The sequence below is a fragment of the Mycteria americana genome, chromosome 1, assembly GCF_035582795.1.
Source record: "Mycteria americana isolate JAX WOST 10 ecotype Jacksonville Zoo and Gardens chromosome 1, USCA_MyAme_1.0, whole genome shotgun sequence".
Lineage (NCBI taxonomy): Eukaryota > Metazoa > Chordata > Aves > Ciconiiformes > Ciconiidae > Mycteria > Mycteria americana.
The window spans coordinates 33,593,522-33,613,706 of record NC_134365.1 but is presented as its reverse complement, the minus strand read 5'-3'; the positions used below and the strand labels follow the sequence as shown (position 1 = coordinate 33,613,706).

Genomic DNA, 20,185 nt, shown 5'->3' with positions numbered 1-20,185 from the left:
AATTTTTATCAGGTCTTGCTTTTTATTGTAGTGTGTTTTAGAGTTGTCAGTCTTTCTATGCAGCACAAGTATTTTCTCTCTAGTCTAGTAGGTGTGTGGGTAATGTAATATTCACACTTTAAAGATGCTGCTCCCAGGCTTGGAAGGAATAGCCATGCCGTGCTCTCACAGAACAGAAAGGAAGCAATGACAATGTAACTTAAATAACAAACATATGTTGATTTAAGAGCCAAACTTGCTGAGCATCCTAACTCCCAAGGGAAGCGAGAGGAGTTGTGAGGCTACTCTTAGCATCTTCATAGGACAGATACAAAGTTTTTTTCACTGTTACCTTTTTTTTAAAAAAGGTAAAAATTAAAAAAGGTCAGGAAATATATTTAACGACTTTTTTTTTCATTTCACAATAGAAATAAATGCTCTCTTCTACATTAAACCTCATAGATACATTTGTCTAAAAAGATAACATTGGTCTCAACAACATAATAACGTTTGCAAGCAGAGCGCTGTTAAGCACTAGGCTTCTTCTGTGCGGGTGAGAATCTGCATTCATTTAAAGCACAGATCGAGCTTTTCAAGGCTTTTCTTTCTAAGCCATAAAACTGAAGCATTAGACTTCTTGTCTCAAATCTCAGTACCAAAAAAGCAAAGAGAAGGAAACTAAAATTCAGACTTGACCTGGTTTGGAGCCTTGTTGTGTCCCTGTCTTGGACTATTGATATTTCCAGTATGACCATCCCAGGAAACCACAGCGTGGGTCCTGTGGAAAGGTTGCTGTGGTCTGTGGGAGTGTTTAAGTCGGCTTTGCGTGTTCTGGACTGGGATGTTGCAGATTCATCTCGCGCAATCTGTTTGGCAAAGCAGCCATCTCTGGCAGGCTACACATCAAATACAAATGGTTTGAGTCTTGAAGTTTGAGATAATGACAGAAGATATGGCTCTATTAAATATATCGATCCGAACAGATCTGTCTCGTGGACAACATTTCGTAGAACAAAAGGAAACTGTAAGGAAAGGGTATTGCGAAGCGATGTGGGAAGCTGCTGCTGTGGCGGGGGGGGGACGGGACGGCACGGGACACATTGCTCTGAGTACAAATTCATCAAGTTCAGGCTGACATTCCTTCGTGTCAGGTTTCCCCTTTGGTCTCCCTAAGACACTGCTGTGGTGGAAAACCTTTCTCTCCAAGTAGTTTTATCCCACTTAATTGCTCCTTAAAATGTGCTTTATTCCTTGCTAACAATATAGCACCACTGTGCTATGTTAATGAATTTGTAATTTAAAGAAGGGGGGCAGGGGCTGACATGCAGCAAATATATGCTTTAGTTCTGGTAAGCACATAATTTTGAAGATAAACAAAGCTGTTCCCTTATCCTCAGCATGTACTTATTTTGTTTTGCTGATAATGAGAAGAAATTAACACTGTTAAACATGATTGAAAACAGCAGTATCCTCTGAAATTAATGTATGTGTGAATGACATTGAAAGTCTCTTTGCTTCTTTGCATTTACTCTAAACTAGAGTTCATTTATAAGTGTAAGATGCATTAAAAAAATCATCCTAACTCCAAAAAGTAGTTTCAAATCACTCTAATTTTGTTTCCTTTTCAGTCTTGTAACAATGGTCTTTCTGCATTTGCTTCTCAAATGTGTATGGCTAAAAGCTATTTTTATTAAAAATTGGATTCTATCAAAAAGTTTCCAAATGATGGAAGAGTTTTTAAAAGTATTTTATAACATGGATGTTTTGCATTGAAGTTTGTAATTACTTCCAGCACTCAGGTTAGAGTAAATCATAGTTCCAAAATTGTGTTTTATAAGGAAACTTATATAAGCCTAAAAATTGAGGGAAGGCAGCAGATATTCTGCTATTCCACATTGTAAACGCGTTTATTAAAGTTAGTGGAAGGCTTCTCAGAAGCCCAAGACTGCATCTGTCTGGGCAGTGTTTCATTTAGCAGTAACTGGTCCCCTGACCCTGAAACCAGATGCCAGACTGCCCGAATCCATGTTGCGTAGCCCTTGCCCATAGCTGCACTGTGCTGTGCGCTCCACCATACGTGTGCTGTTCATAAAGAGTTCGTAAAGACGTTGCTTTTTGGTGAATTGTCTTTTTTCCATTCAATGTCTCTGAAATGCTCATCAGGGAGCTGAGAGTGTGTGTTGCATGCGTTGGGGTACTACATGAAAGCGTGGGCTGAGTGGTTCAAAGCCTCTTTGAGCTAGAGCTCAAGGACTGTGGAGGGAGGGTGGAGAAACCCAAACCCAACTCTTTTCCAGCCCACCTGGTAGGAACGGACCGTGGCCTTTCCTATATCCCACATGCTGTGTCCAGTTACTCAAAACCACACCATGGAGCATACCACCAGTGAAATGGTGTAGGTGACTGCAGGCTAGTGCGTGAGCTTGTGCCCTGGCCCTGTTTTATGTACTAGTGCAGAGACACAGGAGTGTCCTTCCCATCAAAGGAGGGCCGAGGTACTCTATGTGCCTCTTGGCTGTAGCGGCTGGCTGTATTTGGTGCTGTGCAGCCTGCAGCTGCACCGAAGGCTCGTGTCTTGCTGGTCCTCCCAACCCATGTTCCAACGTGAGTGCTCTCCTGTGCCCTCTGGGCTGGGGGCTGAAGGCTCTCAGCACTGACCTCTAGCAAAGTGCTCAGTGTGACCTGCACACTACAGCTGTCCATCCAGTCTGCTCCTGCGGGCTTCCTTTCTGGTGACTGCCTCTCTTCCAGGGGACAGTGGGTCAGGAGTCCCCAGAACACCATTCTGCACCTACAAGATAACTATGCACTTAGATTATTATGTATACACAGTACATGAGAAGCTAATCTAGGCTGTAAAAAGAGGAGCCAGGATGAGGAGGCTATGATGAGTAGCCCTTTCTGAGGCTGAACTGAGATCAGTGGTCTGTCTGGAAGAAAAGTTGGGCACCGCTGCCTTACAATACTGTTGCAGAGGTAGCATCATCTCTAACTCTTTACTGAAGCATTCTAGAAGAGAGTCTCACTGAGGTCATGGGGAGGGAGGCTGATGCCATCAAGAACAGGAACCTAGTTTATAAAGATCTCTGGCATAACCTAGCTCTGTTAGCAGTTTGAAAGAGAAGACCCTTTTTAATACAAAGCCTAGCCTCTGAAGTGGCTTCTCTCCACCAAATCTGAAAAATGTCTTTGTGCCCTGGAGTTGTGGGAGGAGAAAAAGAAGAGAGCATGCGATTTGGAGGTCTTTTGTGATTTGTTTTTTCCTTTATCTTTTGAAGTAGAGAGGTGATATGTCGCTTGTATATCCCTTCTTAGCTGTTTCCATGGACTGAGCTGTAGATGTAAAATCTTCTGGCCCTTGTTGTTAATGCTATGATGTTCTCCTACAAAGTGACTGTATTGTGAAGAGCACAGAAAAAGCAGTGGCTTGTTTTATGCTTCTTCATTGTTCTTCTGATTAATGATGTCTAATTTCTCCTAACGCCTATCATACAAGGGTTCTAGCTCACTTTTTGAAACAGATATACAACTATGACGGTAATTAGATCAACTCCAGTGACTGAACTTGGCCCGCTCTCCCCAGAGGGATTCTCCTGCTTTGCTTGCATCACTGCCTAGGAGCAAGAGAGCACCGTGCAGAGCAAAACGCGTTATTTAGCTGGAAGAATGGATTCTGTTGCTGCACTGGTCTTCTAGACAAGAGATGCGCATGCTGAAACCTTTACTAATCAAGTTCCAGTCATTCAGAACAAACTAAGCTAATTGTTGTCAGTATTTCGTGGATGCTGCTTTGCAGATGAGTTGAGGCAGCAGCGCTTTCAGCGTTCTTGCATTGTTACCCCTTATCATGAAACATGTTTTCTTGTAAAATAACCAGAGTTTCTACATAAATTTGAATGGTGTGAAATTAATTTCTCTACTGTTCTGAAATGCTTTTCTTTGCCTCCATTGAATAGTGTCAAAGTAGTGAAATGTTGATTATACAATGATGCACTATTTTACAGTATTGTCAAAGTAGCATTCAAATAAGTAATGAATCTTTGCAAGACAAGGTGGTGTCAACCCATCTTTCAGATGAGGAAAGCTGACAAAGAATGTAAAGGTTCTGCTGGAGATCTGTTAGGATCTCACAGGAAGGAGATACTAAACCTTGTTCCATATTCCAGGAGTTGAGTTTGTATTGTGCACTCTGTTTTCATAGCTGCCATGTCTTTCTTTAAATGTTCTGTATACATCTAATGATACAAAAGCTTCGTTCTGTCTCATAGACCAGAATTGAAAGGGTAATGTGCAAGCGTCTTGCTGGAAAATGTGACTAGATTTGATTATTTGGCAGTGGGTACACTTGGTACTGCTTAGAATAACTAAGAAAATTTACAGCTCTGCCTCAGGTAGTCAGCGTTGTCCCAAAAAACAAATGCCCACTGTTTGAGGGATTCAGTCTTTCCCAAGACAGACCATGTGCTTAATTATTGCCTTGCTGTTCAGAGCAGAGATTGGCTTTCTAAACCATGGGGTTTGCTTTGGGTTCTCATTAAATGTTGTATGCTGTAGTGTGACACATGATATGCCCTGCAGTGTGTCATGTGCTATGATGCTAATCAACATTCAATACCAAAGGAGGAGAGCAGCTGCTCCGCAGTCAGCATGTCTGAATAGTCCTGTGCCCAGCAGGATATCGCTTAATTCACGCTAATGGATAAAGAACTGGCCTCATGACACTTATGTAAATGAGGCTAATGATCAGGGAAAAAATGCAAACTAGTTTGCATTTATTCGTAGAGATAGGTGTAATTAGAGGTAATAGCTGGATCCAAAAACTTGCTCTCCAGCATTTATTTGTTGATAGTACAAAATGTGAATGGCTTGTTCTACTGTCTATGTCTTGTGAAGTTATTAACTTCACACAGAAGCTGAAGTATGTATGCTGTTAAATTCTCATTGAGAGAGTTACAAGGCTTAATGGGGAAAAGCTACAGATAATTGCACCTCCTAAACTTACCTCAGTCATTTTTACTGTGTGGTAACGGATCTCTATTGAAAATCCACTGCTGGGAGGATCAGCGTATTGATTCAGTTTTTTGACCTTTTTACATTAGCTCCTCTGTCTTCTGTAGATCAGAGAAATCAAGAGGAGGCAACCTGTCCATTGCAGTTGTGGCAGATGAGTAATAAGATCGTAATTAGGTACGAAGGTCTTATTTTAGCATCTAGGCTGTAGAGTACTAGCTGCCCTTTTCCATTTCCCCCACACGTTCTTCCTGTTCCTCATCCTTGAAGTCTGCTGTCCCTCCCGCAGGTGTGTCATCCCAAGCTGATGCCACTTGATCATTCACATCTTGAAGAATCGATCCGTTATGGTGGCGTAGTCTAATGGTATCAAGCAGGAGTTGCTCTAGCTGTAATTTTAACAAGTCATCATCTACTGGGGGACTTCAGAGAGTGCCGAACGCATACTTCTGATCCTACGCTACAAGCTAGTTTTGGCTATGCAGATTTCTCTACCAGTAGTCTTCCTGGTGTGGTGTGTAGTGAAGAAGTAAATCCAGCCTTAATCTCATTTACAAGTGGAAGCTGAGTAACACTTGAGGTTCTGTGGTCCCAATACAGAGCTAGTCCAGGTTGGTATGGGTGTTAGTTATTTTCTGTTGTTTAATGTGGTACAAACTAGCTACATAAAATTCTGCGAGAGTTCCACTCCCACTGAGCGGGCACCTCTCTGGATCTTTGCATGGTAACTAAGTCTTGCAAAATTTTAGATACTATCTGATCAGCACACCAAGAATTGATTGAGGAAGGACTTTCTAATCTAACTGCATAATGGCACCAAGCTGGTTGAGAAAGCAGTGGCAGAGCTCAAAACCAGGTAAGGATTCTCCATTCTGTAACTGAAGTCTTCTTAATGAAACTGTAGCTAATTTAATGAGATCATCTTTTTAAACTTTGTATCTCTTTTTTCTTTTCTTTAATGTGCCCAGTAGTAATCTGTTAAGGTCCTCTTTCTGGGAATGGAGTTTCCACCAGTCTGGAGGTGTGGGGGGGATATCTGCTGATGAAAGCCAATTGTCCAAACCTAAAAAGTTATTCCCGCCCAAATTCCCACCCTGCTCTTTGTTGGGAAGAGTGTTTCTTGCTTTAAAACTTGCCCAGTGCAAGTATTCAGAGTACCTGCAGAAGACTGGAGTTCTTGTTATGATGTTGGAAGTAAAGTCCAGGCCAGATGTCAATAGATTGTAATTACAAAAACAATGTAATTATCACTGAATTGTCACTGACTCATTATTTCTGCATATCAGGGAAGGAGAATTATGAAGGAGTACCACTGAAGAGAAAGTAGATGATGACTGAGGAGGGAGGGATGTGTGTAACACAAAAATCCAACGATTACATCAAGCTGGAGAGTCATGCGTATATGGCTGTTGTGAAACGTTAATTCTCATCTTTCCTCTGCTTACTAATTGCCTAAGAGTTAATCTTGTCTCAGCAATAATTGTTGTAGACAAGAAAGCAAGTCAGGAAAATATGCAAGTTTAAAGGTACTAAATCGTCAAAAACTTAAAATAACACTAAACATACATGCATATGCTCAGGACTTTTTAGACTCTGTATGTAATGATTGCCATTTCTCAGACCTGTAAAAATGTCATGTCTTGACAAATTGTCTGTCAGACATATCTGAAGTCACATCAAGCAGCTCTGATGTTCACAGGTTTTAACTTAACAAAACCTGGTTTGTCGAAATTTAGGGTTTTGCCTTGAGTTCACATTGCTATCTCAAATATTTGCTTTCAAAACCTGTTTAAAAGATACTGACGTATTATGTAGTGGAAAGGTTGCATGTTTTTCTGCTGTCTCCTCCTGAAAATGATTGAACTTTTTCCTTAGAAACTGCAAATTACAGAAATTAATCTTGAACTGTCTTTGTGAAAGTGGCCTGACACTTGAGCAGATTCCCTCAACCCCTGATGCTGGGCCTCATAGCAACGGTGAAATGCTTCACTTCATAGTGGCTGAATGTAAATGTATTCTTAAAAATGGGGGTGGAGGTTGTCTATTCCAGAAGTATGTGTTGTCTATGGCCATAGATTGCATCAGCACTTGTTCACTTCCATTAAATTCTGGGACCCTTTCAAAGGTAGGCATTATCACTTCAAGGCTATGCATCCGAAGGAATCCATCCTCCTGAGCAAGCTGGTAAGAAAAGCTGGGGCATGCTGGCAAGCCCAGATGGGTGTAGCTTAAAGCTTGGAGGCTGCCAGCTGAGTATCAGGTCTCAGGTATTGTCAAGCAGTTGCTATTTCAGCAGCTGACCGTACCGTAAGGACTTAAGGATAAATGGATGCTTGTACAAAGGTCGCTCATGTCAAGGGTAGCAGTTGAGTGTTCTTAAAACAATCTTCATTTGTACTGTGTGCTTCATACATAAGGATTTGCATTATTATGAATAATCTAAAATCTTTTACTCTGAAAATATGCTTGTATATTCTTAGGAGTCTGCAAACATTTCTATAAATATAGTTAAGGAAATACATATGTATTGGAGGCTCCAGACTTGTCTATAGTAACGTCATGTTGGTGATGAGGTGAAGCTTGATATTTAGGGGACTTAAACTGATTTTTCCTTGTTGTAGTTACAATTAAATATCTTGCCAGTTAGTGTGGAAGGGGTAACGACTGCTAGCTAAGGAACATAATAAACTGGATTTCTATTTGAATATTTGTTTAACTGAGATCCTCGCTATTATCCTACTGAAAACCAGGCATAACTTGCATCCTGAACAGACACTGCCTGTCCACTTGGCCTTGAACTTCAAGTGCAATGGAGATGAAGAGAAGGAGCACCTTTATGTCTCCAACCACCTGATCCTAAGCATCCAGCCCTGTGGTGAAGGGAATACTTGGAGGAGAAATTTGACTCTTTCAAATGCCTTTGGACTGTGACTCTACTAGGTCTGGGTTTTTTTACTGATCTAGCACTTCTTGCCTAATCTTTCTCCTCAATTCATACCTGTGTGTCCATAATCCCAGGGGCACTTGGCAGGCAACCGAGAGAAGTGCTGGTGAAGCCATCTTCCCTGGCTGACTTTTGATGTGGTTTTGATGTATTGGTGTAGTTATAATAGCTAGCTACTGACCAGGAGTGGGACCATCGCTCTGGGCTATCCCCTCCCTAATACTGACAATTGCGTTCAACTCATCCTGCAGTAAACCAGTTCTGGGAGCTAAACCAGCAGAGAAAAACTAATCATACTTGGAGGAAAAAAAAAAAAAAGAAGCAAAAGGAAAAAAAAAAAAAGAAAGGATGTAACCTCCCAAATCGGCATTCCTCACTCTGTTAAGCGGAAGGCCTATTTGGGTCTCCCAGAAAACATGCCGAATCATAACCCTCCTAGGAAAAGAGACAGCAAGCATAAACCCTGTGTGTTTACCCTGCATTTTATTTGGTCATACACAATTAGATTAATGTGAATTAAGGTGAAGTTTGTACTAAGGGCAAAACCCCTTTCACATTGATTTTTACTTGGCCAGGCATGTAAATGGGGGCTGGTTTGGTGCCCATTTTGGGGTAATGGGTTACATTACAGCACTTCCACTGGGAAACAAGACAGTGGGAACTTTTTTTTAGCAAGATGTCAGCTTATAAAGATTTTAATGCATTCAAGAAAGACATGGGAGTGAGGGGGAAACCTTCATGGCTCTCATAGAGGGAACTTCCGTTAGACGGAGGACTTTCTCTCATTCCTCTCTTTTTCTTTTTTTCTTCTTTTTCTCTTTTTTGTCCAGGGTGGGGGAGAATATGAAGGGGAAGGACGAGATTTGAGTGTCACTTCTGTTTTAAGGCAGTAACAACTTAAAGCATGGAAACTCGTAAAACTGTGTCTCAGTGTCTGGAGTCAGGGTGGCATTTGGATGCTGCCTAGCCCATGACAAGCCTTCTTAAGCATGAAGAGAAAGAAACCTTATAAAAATCAAGAAAGCTACAGTAACAGTAGTGGCAGAGGGCATGAACTGGACAGATATGGGAGTGCAGTGAACCTCTGTTGGGGTAGAAGCCTGCCCAGCTATGAGACAGAGTGTTTTGTTTGCTGAGCAAGAAGTGAGAGGACTGTTCCCAGGCTTACCTGGCTGGGATAATTATTTAGCAGTTGATCTTTCTATGCAAACACTTATCTTTTTTTTTTGGTGATGCCTTTGGTAGAGTTTTGTGACCTTCAGTCTTGACAGCTCACCACTTGTTTCTCTCTTGCAACTGCTGTACTGAAGAAAGCTAGTAAAGTTGTAATGCATCTCGTTATCCACCTGACATTTTTTACATCCTCCTTGCATCACTGTCTGCCTTGAGGATGGCCTGTGAGATTAATTTGGTAAAATAAACTGATAGTTAATCTAAACATTGTTCTCTCCCCCTGTATTTGTATTGTGCTGTGGGTATGGCTTATGGAAAATGGCAACATAGCACTCTGCTGGTTACCTGTTTCAGTGACTGCTAGATTTCCCTTCCCCTCCCGATTTTAAGCAAGAGGAGCATACCACAAACCTTTGCAAATCTCATCTTTGGCTTAAAACTGGGTTTGATTTCTCTGGATGTAATGCCACAGCAGTAGTAGTAATCCTCCATGTCAAACTTCGCCTTCACTGAAACTCAGTCACCTGTTTTTTTTCCTAAGTTCAGGCTGTCGAAAAGCATCACCAGCAACAGGGCAGACTGAGTGTAACTCATGCCACAAAACTGTACTCATGAAGGGTTTGAAATTTGTTTTTAAATATTAGTTCAAATATTTGTTTAAATATTGGTTTAAATATTTGTTTCTTTACATGGATGCCCCGCTCCTGGGGTGAGTGTCCCTTTGTGTGTGTGTGTGTGTGTGTGTGTGTGTTGGTCATAGTGGAAGAGCCACACAAAGTTTGCAGCATTTCCTTTTTTAATCTAAATCAATTTCCAAACCAATTTAGATAAATTGTGAGGAGTTCTTCGGAGGCAAGGCCTGAGAACGGAGCTTGACACAGATAAGAGTGACATCATTCATCATCCACACAGGGCTCTGGCACAATACTTGGCTGAAAAGTCTCTCAATAAGCAAACAGCGCATTAGCACCGGCTCTGCAACACCTTCCCCGTTGCATAATGGTGTTTGTGCTGAGGTGTTATTAAAAGCCCAGGCAGCAATTCCACCCTGCGTCAGCCTCTGCTACCGGCAAAGCGTTGCAGGCGCGTGTTGTTGCAACGCACTTTGTTGTGCCTTGTGCAGCCTGGGAAACGGGGTGCTAATTAACCGAGGGTGTCGATGTGGGTAGGAGAGCCCTGCTCGCACCCGTCAGCCGGTGGTTGCGGCGGTATTGTGGGCACCCAGGTGGTTACCCCTGCCCTGCGTGACTGTGGGCTGCGCAGAGCCAATTACGATAAAATCAAGATTACTGCCTTCAGAAAAGCCTGTGGGGTTAAGAGTTTCCAGATACGGCAACAGACCTGTTGGTTCAGGAGCAAGTCCTAGCCCGATCCAACAAGGAAGGGCATTTTAATGAAACTTTAATTCTTTGCTGCTGAAGCAAAGTAGGATCATGGTTTTAAAAGGTGTGTTGGTCTTCAACTCTGAGAGCATTAAGAAAAGGAAATAAAATAAACCTCTCTTAGACATGCATTCCCAACACACAGTAGCTGATGCCGGCCAGTCCTCAGGCCAGCGGTAGCTGGTGCAGCTCTCCGTAGCAAGCTGTGCTGGTGCTGTTTCTCTCCTTGATGTCTGGTTGCTGGATGCCTCAGCAGCTCCCTGTGCTATTGTTTGGTGGGTGAAAATACAAATGAGCATGTCTTTATATTTATTTGTTTGTTTGTTTATTTATTTGTCTGGTGCCACTTGATTGTCTCCTGATTTGGTATCTGATGTTAATATTTCCATTGGATGCTTTCACTGACTTTCCGAAGTTGTTTGGGGCATTGTTGTCTTTTCCCTATTTTTTCACTTGCTGCATTTCTTATGCACGCTTCCTTTTAATCCCCATATCTCCCCCTCTCTGTTGCATATAATCTCTTGTCTTTTACCTGCCTGTCTCCTACAGAGCTGTTTTCTCTGTATTTCTAAATGTTATTTAAACAATAGCAAAGATTCAGACTCTGGAGCCATCAGGACTCATGAGGTGCTGCCTCCGTGTCCTTTCTTTGCAGCCTCAGAAAAGAAAATACAGGAAGACACCAGTCAGTGACCCAGTCAAGAGGCCCCAGTACACCAGTTAACAGCACCGATCTGCCTCTTGTAGCTTGTACTCCCAGCAGCACGTGGTGATCCACTGTTGGTGCCAAACTCGCCCATTTGGGTGGGCAGGAGGAAGCGGTGTTGAACAGGGAGAGCACAAGGAGGTTTCACCTACAGCTGTAGGCGCGGAGTGGCACAAAGAGGGGTGGCCTTGCTCTGGTGGCCCATTAGGGTCCTTCAAGGCTTCAGCTTTGCTTCAAGGGCATCCAGTGTGTCAGGTGTCTCCTAGTGATCATATATAGTGGTAAAATTGTGCAAACTGTTTCCGCCTAGGAAGGCGTACTTCCACACTCATGTTCTTAACCTGTGAGAGGAGGCCTGGGGCCAGGTTTGACAAGACGTTCAAGTGTCTAGAGATGCAGGTGGATGTCCGCAGGGGTTTCTGAACATACCAAGGCGAGCATAGTTAAATTTCACTTGTATTTGAGTGCCATGTAAAGTGGTCTTGGAGGTCAGGCTGTTGATGCACTGGCTGAGCAAGACCCTCTTGCCCTTGTGTTTGCAAGGCCCCCGACTTACAGTTTTCCCAGAAGAGAGGGAGAGCGCGAGGCTGACAGCTGAGCCTGCAGCTCCACAACAGTCCAGCCTCATAGGAGTTGGTCCTGGTTTTCCCTTGTGCTAACACTGGCAGGTCCAGGGAACTAAACCAGCATTTTTTCACTGGGTTGGGTTTTCCCGTAGTCAGCTCAGACCCTGGTGGAACCGCATCCCTTAGTCTGGCCTCTTCGCTCCCTCGGGACATAGACCTGGGGCCACTGAAGGTGGAAAGGACCTTGGTGCTGTAAACACGTTGTAGAGCTCCCTACGCTGTAGCCTGCAGGCAGGACCGTAGGCCGTCCAGTCACCATCCCTAAAATTCCTGAAGGGCATACCCACCGGCATCAGGCGCAGGCTTTGATTTGTGCATAACCCCTTGGGGAGCAGTTGTAATTCCTGCTCCATGGACAACTTCTGTGCTGTCGGAAACAGGCAAAATCTTTCTTGGTTTGTTTTGTTTCAAAACACGAAACCTGGTTTATTTTGAATAGTTTTCTCATTGACTTCTCTGAAAGAATTATTACTCACAGATTTTTTCTTTTTTTGTTCTAGCTTCCATTCACCTTACTGCATACTTTCACCTTTCATAGCTGACTCATGACCTTTTATTTTAAATGAACAGGTGAGATGATGCTTAATTAAAAATCTTGGAGTGGGGGTGGTGATCATTAAAGGGTGATGATGTAGAGGGTGAACTCCTCTGTTTATCCACAGAACTCATCGGGCTTGAGAGGTGGGTGTTATGCCACTGTCCTACCCGATGAAGCCGCCTCTGAAGCACAAGAGGTTAATTCATTCTCTGCTCCTTGGTCTCTCTTCTGTGACTGCCAACAAAGGTAGCAATTACAGTGTTATCTCAGGGGATGTTCCCTGATGTGGATAATTGCGGAACTGGGAAACCACACTGATATGCTTAGCGAATTTCTTACAGGCCAGAGAACACCCCTGGACTGGTCAGTAGTAAAAGTAAGTTGTTACCTAGACTAAATTTGTGCTAATACCTTAGGGCAAAAGGTTCCATATCCATTACAAGTCCCTTGAACCATCCGGTTGTTTAAAGGATCAGCTCTACCCAGCCGCAGTCAAGAATGTGGAACATGCCTTAAAGGGCAAGTCGGTTTGTGCCTGTCTTTTTTTAGCTTTTTTTTTTGAGGGGGGCAACTTCTGTAGCATAGTTTATGCTTCAGGTAACAAGTATGTGTGCTGTCATTTGTGTTGTGTAAAAATAATTAAAAAAAAAAAATTCATAGCAACACATTTGTTCTGTGAAAGCAGCCTGAATCAAAAGAGATAGTTAAGGAATGACTTTCACAATTTGCAAATGCCTAGGGGGAGTTATGATAGCTGGTTCTTTAGCCTAACACTCAAGGGTATGATACGATCCAGGATCCAGCATTTGGGCACTGAAATACAGCAATCCAAGATTTAAAAAAAAAAAAGTTTAAAATAATTGACTACTTGAAACAATTTAACAAGGGCTGTAGTGGATTTAACAGGAGTTGTGGTGGGTTTTTCATTGCTGGTACTTTTAAATCAGAATCAAATGTTTTGTTCATGCAGACAGTAATTTTAGGAAAATCTTAGGACCACATGACTTCAGGGTAGAAGATCGCAATGGCTGGTTTTGGCCTGTAATCTTTAAGTGCATTGCCCAGAACAATATAGTGTAGTTCCTGTGCTCAAGCCAGAAAAGGCTGGGAAAAAAGAGCGGTGCAGCCAACTATCTCTGTATGCCCTTAAACACTTCGGTGTCAGGGAAAGTGTTAGCGAGATCAGGGACAGTTTGACTGCCCAGTAAAGTAAGTGAACGTCTCTTCTTTGGCTTCGGTAGGCTCTAGGTCAGGAAACTTTGCAAATTTATCTGCAGCCCTTGAGCTGGTTGTGTTGCAGAAGTCCCCAAATGAGATTCTCCTTTTTGCAATGTGCTGTGCAGACGCGGCGAGTCCTCGCTGCAGGGAACTACTAAGAAAAGGTCAGGCACCCCTGGAAAAGGAGTAGACAATATATGCAAATTGTTGGTATTTAATTCAGTCGTGTAGTGGGGAAGAATAAACGTTATTCCTGACATTTCCATTTTTGATTAATGATGAATGGAGTTGGCAGATGTTCAGCTGGCCACCAGATGGGGTCTGCTCAGTCCAACAAACAGAACAGAAACAGCCTGGGTCTTGTAAAGCCCGCACTGACAAAAGCTCTGACAAAATCTCTGGTTCATCCAAGTGATACGCCAACTTTGACCTCAAAACAACTTAGCAGTTTAAGAATGGAGGTAGTACAACCAGCGAAACTGCTTATGGAAGTGACGTGGGGTGTGGAAGGATTGGAGCTGGTTAATTTGCTGGAGTTTCAGCAGGTTTTTTTCTGCTGCAGGAGCCACAGACTGCGGCTTTGATTTCGTGGGGCTCGATCCGTGCGGGACCTCGCTCATCCAGCTACGGTTAGGAGCGTAACCGTAAGGTCTCCGGGCACATCTCATGGCACAGTCGGTTTGTGATGGGGATGGGCTGTAGCCGACGGGCTGTTTTTAACGTCGTTACCCCAGGACAGGCTTTGCGACTGGAGATCAGATAGCCCAGTATTGGTCTTGATCCATCAGCCTGCCTTTCTGTCTGGCTGCGTCTGGCGATGGTTAATCAGCACACGGGAGCGGGGGGGGGAGGGCGAGGGCTCTTCCCGGCCCGCCTTGAAACGTGCGTGTGCCCGGCTGCGTGGCGGGCGGGCCACGGGGATGGGGACGGGGACGGGGACGCTTCTCTGAGCGCTTGTGCCCGCGGCAGCCGCCGCGCCTTTACCCGTCAGGGCCGGCTCCCCTTAGCACCCTGCGGGCAAAGTCATTCAAATTCAGAAGAGTGAATTTAAATTCATGCAAATTCGGTTCCTGGGGGAAGCGATAAGTGTCTGCGAAGTGCCCCGTCGCCGTCCCGCACGGCGGGCCCGGGCAGATAAGGCGTCCCCGACCGGGGGGCCGGGGGGGGCTGGGTCGCTGCTGCCGCTGCCCCTCGCAGCGAGGGGGGGTTGCCGCTTCGACCCCGAGATGCAGCGCGAATAAATTCCCTTTGATAATGACTTCCCAAGGGAGACAAAGAGCGGGAGGGAAGAGGAAAGAGGAAATTTGACCGCGGCGTTCACGGTTACATTCACGGTGCCGGAGGGGAAGCTGCCCGCCAGCCTTTGAAGCCAAACCACTCGCCTCTCGGGGCTTTTTATGGCCCCGGCACTTGTTTGTCCCGGGGCATTTAGAAGATGCCCCGGCAGCCCGGGTGGTGTTACCGTTCTGCGCATAAGCTGGGGCTCGGACGCCTCTTTCTCACTTGAGCTGTGCCAAGGGAGGCAGCGATGGACATCTGCTCGCTGTGGTCCTCAGCTTCGGATTGATCTTCGTTTTTATTACTTTTATTACACAGCGATCTAGAGCAAGTGTTTCCCCATCCTTACCCGAGTCCTTAGTCTCTCCGTGCCCTTCGATGCGCGGGGCGGCAGGACGGTGGGGGCCGGGCCGGGCAGGGTCAGCCCGGAGCAGGGCGGAGGGTGGGGTGGGAAATCTATTTCGGGCGTAAACACGAACAAAAGCGTTGTCGCTGAACCACATTGTCCGTCGCGTCCTGAGAGGGAAATTGATTGCTTCTGCAAACGCCTGCTCCGCCGGGTGGGCAGGCGGCGGGGCCGGCGACCCTTCCTGCCTCGGGGTCGGTGGCAGGAGCGGCTCGCCCCGTCTCTCCCTCCCCCGCCCGCCTTGGGCAGCACTTTGAAGGGAGGGAGGGTCGCTGGTGGGAGAAATTCCTTCCGCCGCCTGACGGAGGAGCGGTGAGGGGCGCACGGCGATGGGGCCGCGCTCCTGCCGCCGGCGGGGGATGCCGGGGGAGCCCCCCGGGGGGCGGCGGGCGGGAGGTGGGAGGCGCTGCCGGTCCGGGGAGCGCTCGGGAGGCTCGCAGCCCCGGGGGAGGGGGGGGGGGGAGGCGGGGGGTTCGGCGGGGGGGCGGCGCAGGTAGCGCTCCCGGCGGGCGGGACGAGGAGGGGAAGGGAAGCGGCGGCGCCGCCCGGCCGGGCAGGGCAGGGCAGGAGGAGCCCTCCCCCCCTCGCCGCCGCCCCTGCCCCTTTCCTCGGCGGGGCCGCGCCTGGCGCTGGCCGCTCCTCCGGACCTGCCCGGGGAGCGGAGCCGCGCTCCGGCCCGAGGTGAGCAGCGCGCCGGGGGTGCTGCGCCCGCCCCGCCGCCGGGGAGCTGCGGACGCCTCGCCGGGTCTGTTGCTCCATGCAGCCCCGCGGGCAGCGGGGAAGGGGGCTCGGCTTAAAAGAGCGGGTGCAGCGAGGGGGCGCGGGGCCGGGTGTGCAGCGGGCATCGCCTCTGCTGCGCCTGCTCTCCCGGCTCCGCCGGCAGCCTTGCCACCGTTTCGGTGCTGTAAGAGGTAATTTGCGGTTACTCGCGTCCGCTCTCCGCGCGGCTCGTCCGCCGGGAGGCCGGGTGGGTGCCGGTGCCTTCGCGCAGCCGGTGGGAGGCCGGAGCCGGCCCCGGAGCGGGGGGACCCGGGGGCTGGGGGCGCCGGTGACCCGCCGTAGCGTCCCTGAAACTTGGGCGGGACGGGGAAAGCCCCACCTGTCCTTCAGAGAGCTCTGCCTGCTGAAGAAGGCATCGTCTCCGGCTCCGCTGCGATGAGCGCGTACGGCGCAGCGCGTCTGTCGGAATAAACCGGGCTGTGCCGGGGATTTTGTTTTTACAACTCCAGTCTTGTGACTTATTGAACGCTTTCTTGAAGTGTTTTCTCTGGAAACTTGTCTTAAATGAGTGCTGTGAGCCCTAACAAAGAAGGGTGTTGTTCGGGAGCCAACAGGTGACGGGGTGAAACTTGAGTATATGTGTACATTGGAGTGAAGTCTGGCTGCTGTTTAAAATAGAATTGAAGAAATCAATGGGAGGCTGTAAAAGGCAAGATTTCTTTCTTTCTAAATCTGACCACCCTCTTAAGGAGAGAGGGGGGAAGCATCCGTGAGAATACCGCTTCCTCGGCTAGAGGTTTGCTTCTTGCCTAACTGCAGCGTGCGCTTGTATTTCCATCAGCGCTGCACAGCGCCAAGCGCACTACAGCCACATCAGATGTGTTGGCGTGGGGCGATGCTTTGTCACGGTGCTTCCTCCTTTTGTCAATGCAGGTAGCCTGTCTTTGCAGTACGGCTCGTCAGACCAAAATACCCCGAGAAGGGATCGTCGGACTTCCAGTTGGAAAAGTGGTCTTTGCGCTAGGGTGCTAGAGGAGGAAAGCAGTTAACTCTTCTGTCGGTCCTTGTACGCTGGCTAACAAAAGGGAAAAAAGTTGTTACTTCTAGGGTCCATCTAAAGGTCTGTCGAATGAGCGAGTACACAGGCTTCATTCCTTCCCCCGCTGCTCTGGCTAGTTCATTACTCAAAGGACCCAGCAGCTGAAAAAGTTGCTCTGTGCTGGTGCTGGTACAAGTTCTGCTCATCAGCTCTGGATCCAGGTTTCCCAAGTACAGAGCCAGAGAGCTGTCTGTAAATACGTTACTTCTACTGTAGCTAGGGAATGGGACTTTCTGATCATTTGCATAATACATAATAGTTATTTTATGGTGGTTTATTGCTGCTGTATTACACCCTTCCTCTTCTAATGTAGTTATCATGCACCAGGGATTAAATAAGCAGGTGAATGGGCTGGTCATGCTAATCTTAACTCGTTGAGCCTTCATTGTGAATGGATGCATGTGATATGCATCTTGTATCCCCTATAGCCTTGTTAACAAGCCTTCTAACAAAAAAGTTGTTAAACAATTTGCCCTGCAGGACAGAGTAAAACAGCAGGGGATGGGCAAGGAGATGTTTGTCTAACTGTGCTCACAAATCATGACCTCTTCTATCTGGTCAGGGGTGAACATAATCAGTGAGCTGGAAATCCTAGCACGGGGATAACCTTCATATGGGGTTCAGCATCTGAGTTTGATATCCTAACGTTTTATGTGCCCATGGGTTTGTAATTAGGAGCGTAGTTTGTCTTCGCTTCTAAGAACTTTGTCATAATACGGTCATTTTAATACATCAGTAGGAAAAACATATTAATTGCTTTTCTTTTTAAATCAAATTTAGCTGTTTAATTCCATTATGTTATTCATAGTTGTCAAGCTGCCAGTGAAATACCTCCTTGTAGGCTATGAAGCTTTTTTTGAGAGGTAGTATTTCAACAGAGCCGAAACCTCAAAATGTTCCACAAACTTTAAGAAAGCAAAAAAAACCATCCTCGCTGTGTTTTGTAGATGTCATGGCAGGAGTAGAAAGACCACCTTTCTACTCATCCCTTGGAAAGCATTTATTTTTTCAGCTGTTGTTTATATTCATTTGAATCCTCCTTAGGATGTAATCATTTTAAACAGATCACTTTGAAGGATGAGTGCGGTTGGGGGGCGGGGAGGAAGAACCCTGTAGTTTTAAAATGCAAACCAAATTACACTAGAGCAGGAGAGGAAGGAGAACTCCTAAACAAGCAATTGCTAAAATAGTTCTGCAGATAGCCTGCTGTTAAGCTGGGCTGGTTTAGAAACCTCACTCTCAGCAACACCACAGTATTTATGATATGACCATATTGATACATGGTGTACTGTCAGTCATTTTATAGCTGGTTCAGCATTAGCTCTGTGGTAATGTTTTTCTTCTAAAGTGAATGCTGTCCTTCAAGTAATCTCAGTTCATTGAAATTTATGAACCTCGCTTTAAACACTTCCAATCGCCTTATCTGGGGAGGAGCACCCTGACTGCAAAGTTGCATTTTACAGTTGGTGGTAAGGTGTATTTTTCCTTTATTCTCTACCAGCCATACTTTAAACCTGCCCTGTATCACCAGGAAAACGGGCCTGTGGGTCTGTGGTTTTCTCTTGTTGGAGCTGGAGCGTGTGCTGTCTGAAATGAATGGGTCAGAGGCGGCCCAGGCAGGATCAGTCTCAATGGAAAAGCAGCGTGGAATCTCTCATACCAATGCCTTGGCTTACTTGGGAATTAGGCAATGCTCCTGCGCTTACATACCTTTGCTGTATTTGAAATCCTAACGTTACTTAGCGCTGCTTTTTGCTATGTAGCAGTAGTATGCACCCTTAGTGTTCAAAAATCCTCAGAAAAGTTAACAAGTCTTCATGCATTCAGATTTTAGTTTGTTTCCTTGACTTTCAAGAGAAGAAAGTTAAGTCAGAGAAGGTTATCTTTGATCTTACGGAGAGAGGTTTTTGAACAATATGAAGCAATTACTCAATTCCCCGTGTGCTCATGAGCGTTGGGTGTTGTGTGAGCGGGCTGGGGTACGTTGTGCTCCAGTGCCCGGGCACTGGCAGAGCTGAACCTGTCTCTTTGCCTAAATTACATTTCAGATTCACTTCCTGTGGTGTGGTTGAGGTCGGGCTGCCTAATGACATGTTGGCAAAGATGTTTCATCTAATGACTCCTTTTATTCCTGGGTTATTGGGCAGGAGTCAGTTCTTGAAAAGTGACAATCTGACCAACACAAGTTCTCGTGATGCAACGCCCTAAGAATTGGAAATACCAGCTTAGGCGTCAGCAAGTGGTACATTATTGTAAACCAGAGATCTACCTCTTTCTGAAGGAAATTGTGAAACAGTTCATCTGCTGCTAAGATCATCTTGGAAGGACTTGGGCTTCTCAGTGATAGTCATAGTGATTTTATACTGTGCTGGTTTTGGCTGGGATAGAGTTAATTTTCTTCATAGTAGCTTGTATGGTGCTATAGTTTGGATTTGTGCTGCAGACAGTGTTGATGACACAGGGATGTTTTAGTTACTGCTGAGCAGTGCTCACACAGAGCCAAGGCCTTTTCTGCTCCTCACCCCACCCCACCAGCGAGGAGGCTGGGGGTGCACAAGAAGCTGGGAGGGGACACAGCTGGGACAGCTGACCCCAACGGACCAAAGGGATACCCCACACCATAAGGCATCATGCTCAGCATAGAAAGCTGGGGAAGAAGAAGGAAGGGGGGACGTTCGGAGTGATGGCCTCTGTCTTCCCAAGTAACCATTACGCGTGATGGAGCCCTGCTTTCCTGGAGATGGCTGAACACCTGCCTGCCCATGGGAAGCAGTGAATGAATTCCTTGCTTTGCTTTGCTTGTGTGCGTGGCTTTTGCTTTCCCTGTTAAACTGTCTTTATCTCAACCCATGAGTTTTCTCATTTTTACTCTTCCGATTCCCCCCCCATCCCACTGTGGGGGGGAGGGAGGGAGTGAGTGGCTGTGTGGTGCTTAGTTGCTGGCTGGGTTTAAACCACAACTATAGTTCAGAATTATTTGGGTATAGATGATGCGGGACACAAGCTGCCAACCTGAGCATCCCCATCTGTCTGCAACAGCGAGCACCGTTGCCTTTTTTGCTCACAGTGATTTCTTAACTGCATCTCTGTATTCCTCCATCCCTCC

General features: G+C 46.1%; 1 protein-coding gene across 3 annotated transcripts in view; it reads left to right on the top strand.

The window, feature by feature from the left end:
• The window catches only part of PRICKLE1 (prickle planar cell polarity protein 1), a 69,198-nt gene that overhangs the window by 36,845 nt on the left and 12,168 nt on the right, over positions 1 to 20,185 (top strand). Inside the window, exon 2 of one of the 3 annotated variants that reach the window (XM_075494237.1) lies at positions 12,321 to 12,390. The exons of the other annotated variants lie outside the window; for them this stretch is intronic. The gene's annotated coding sequence lies outside the window, so the exon portion shown is untranslated. The remainder of the gene's footprint in view (positions 1 to 12,320; positions 12,391 to 20,185) is intronic. 3 annotated transcript variants of the gene reach the window in all.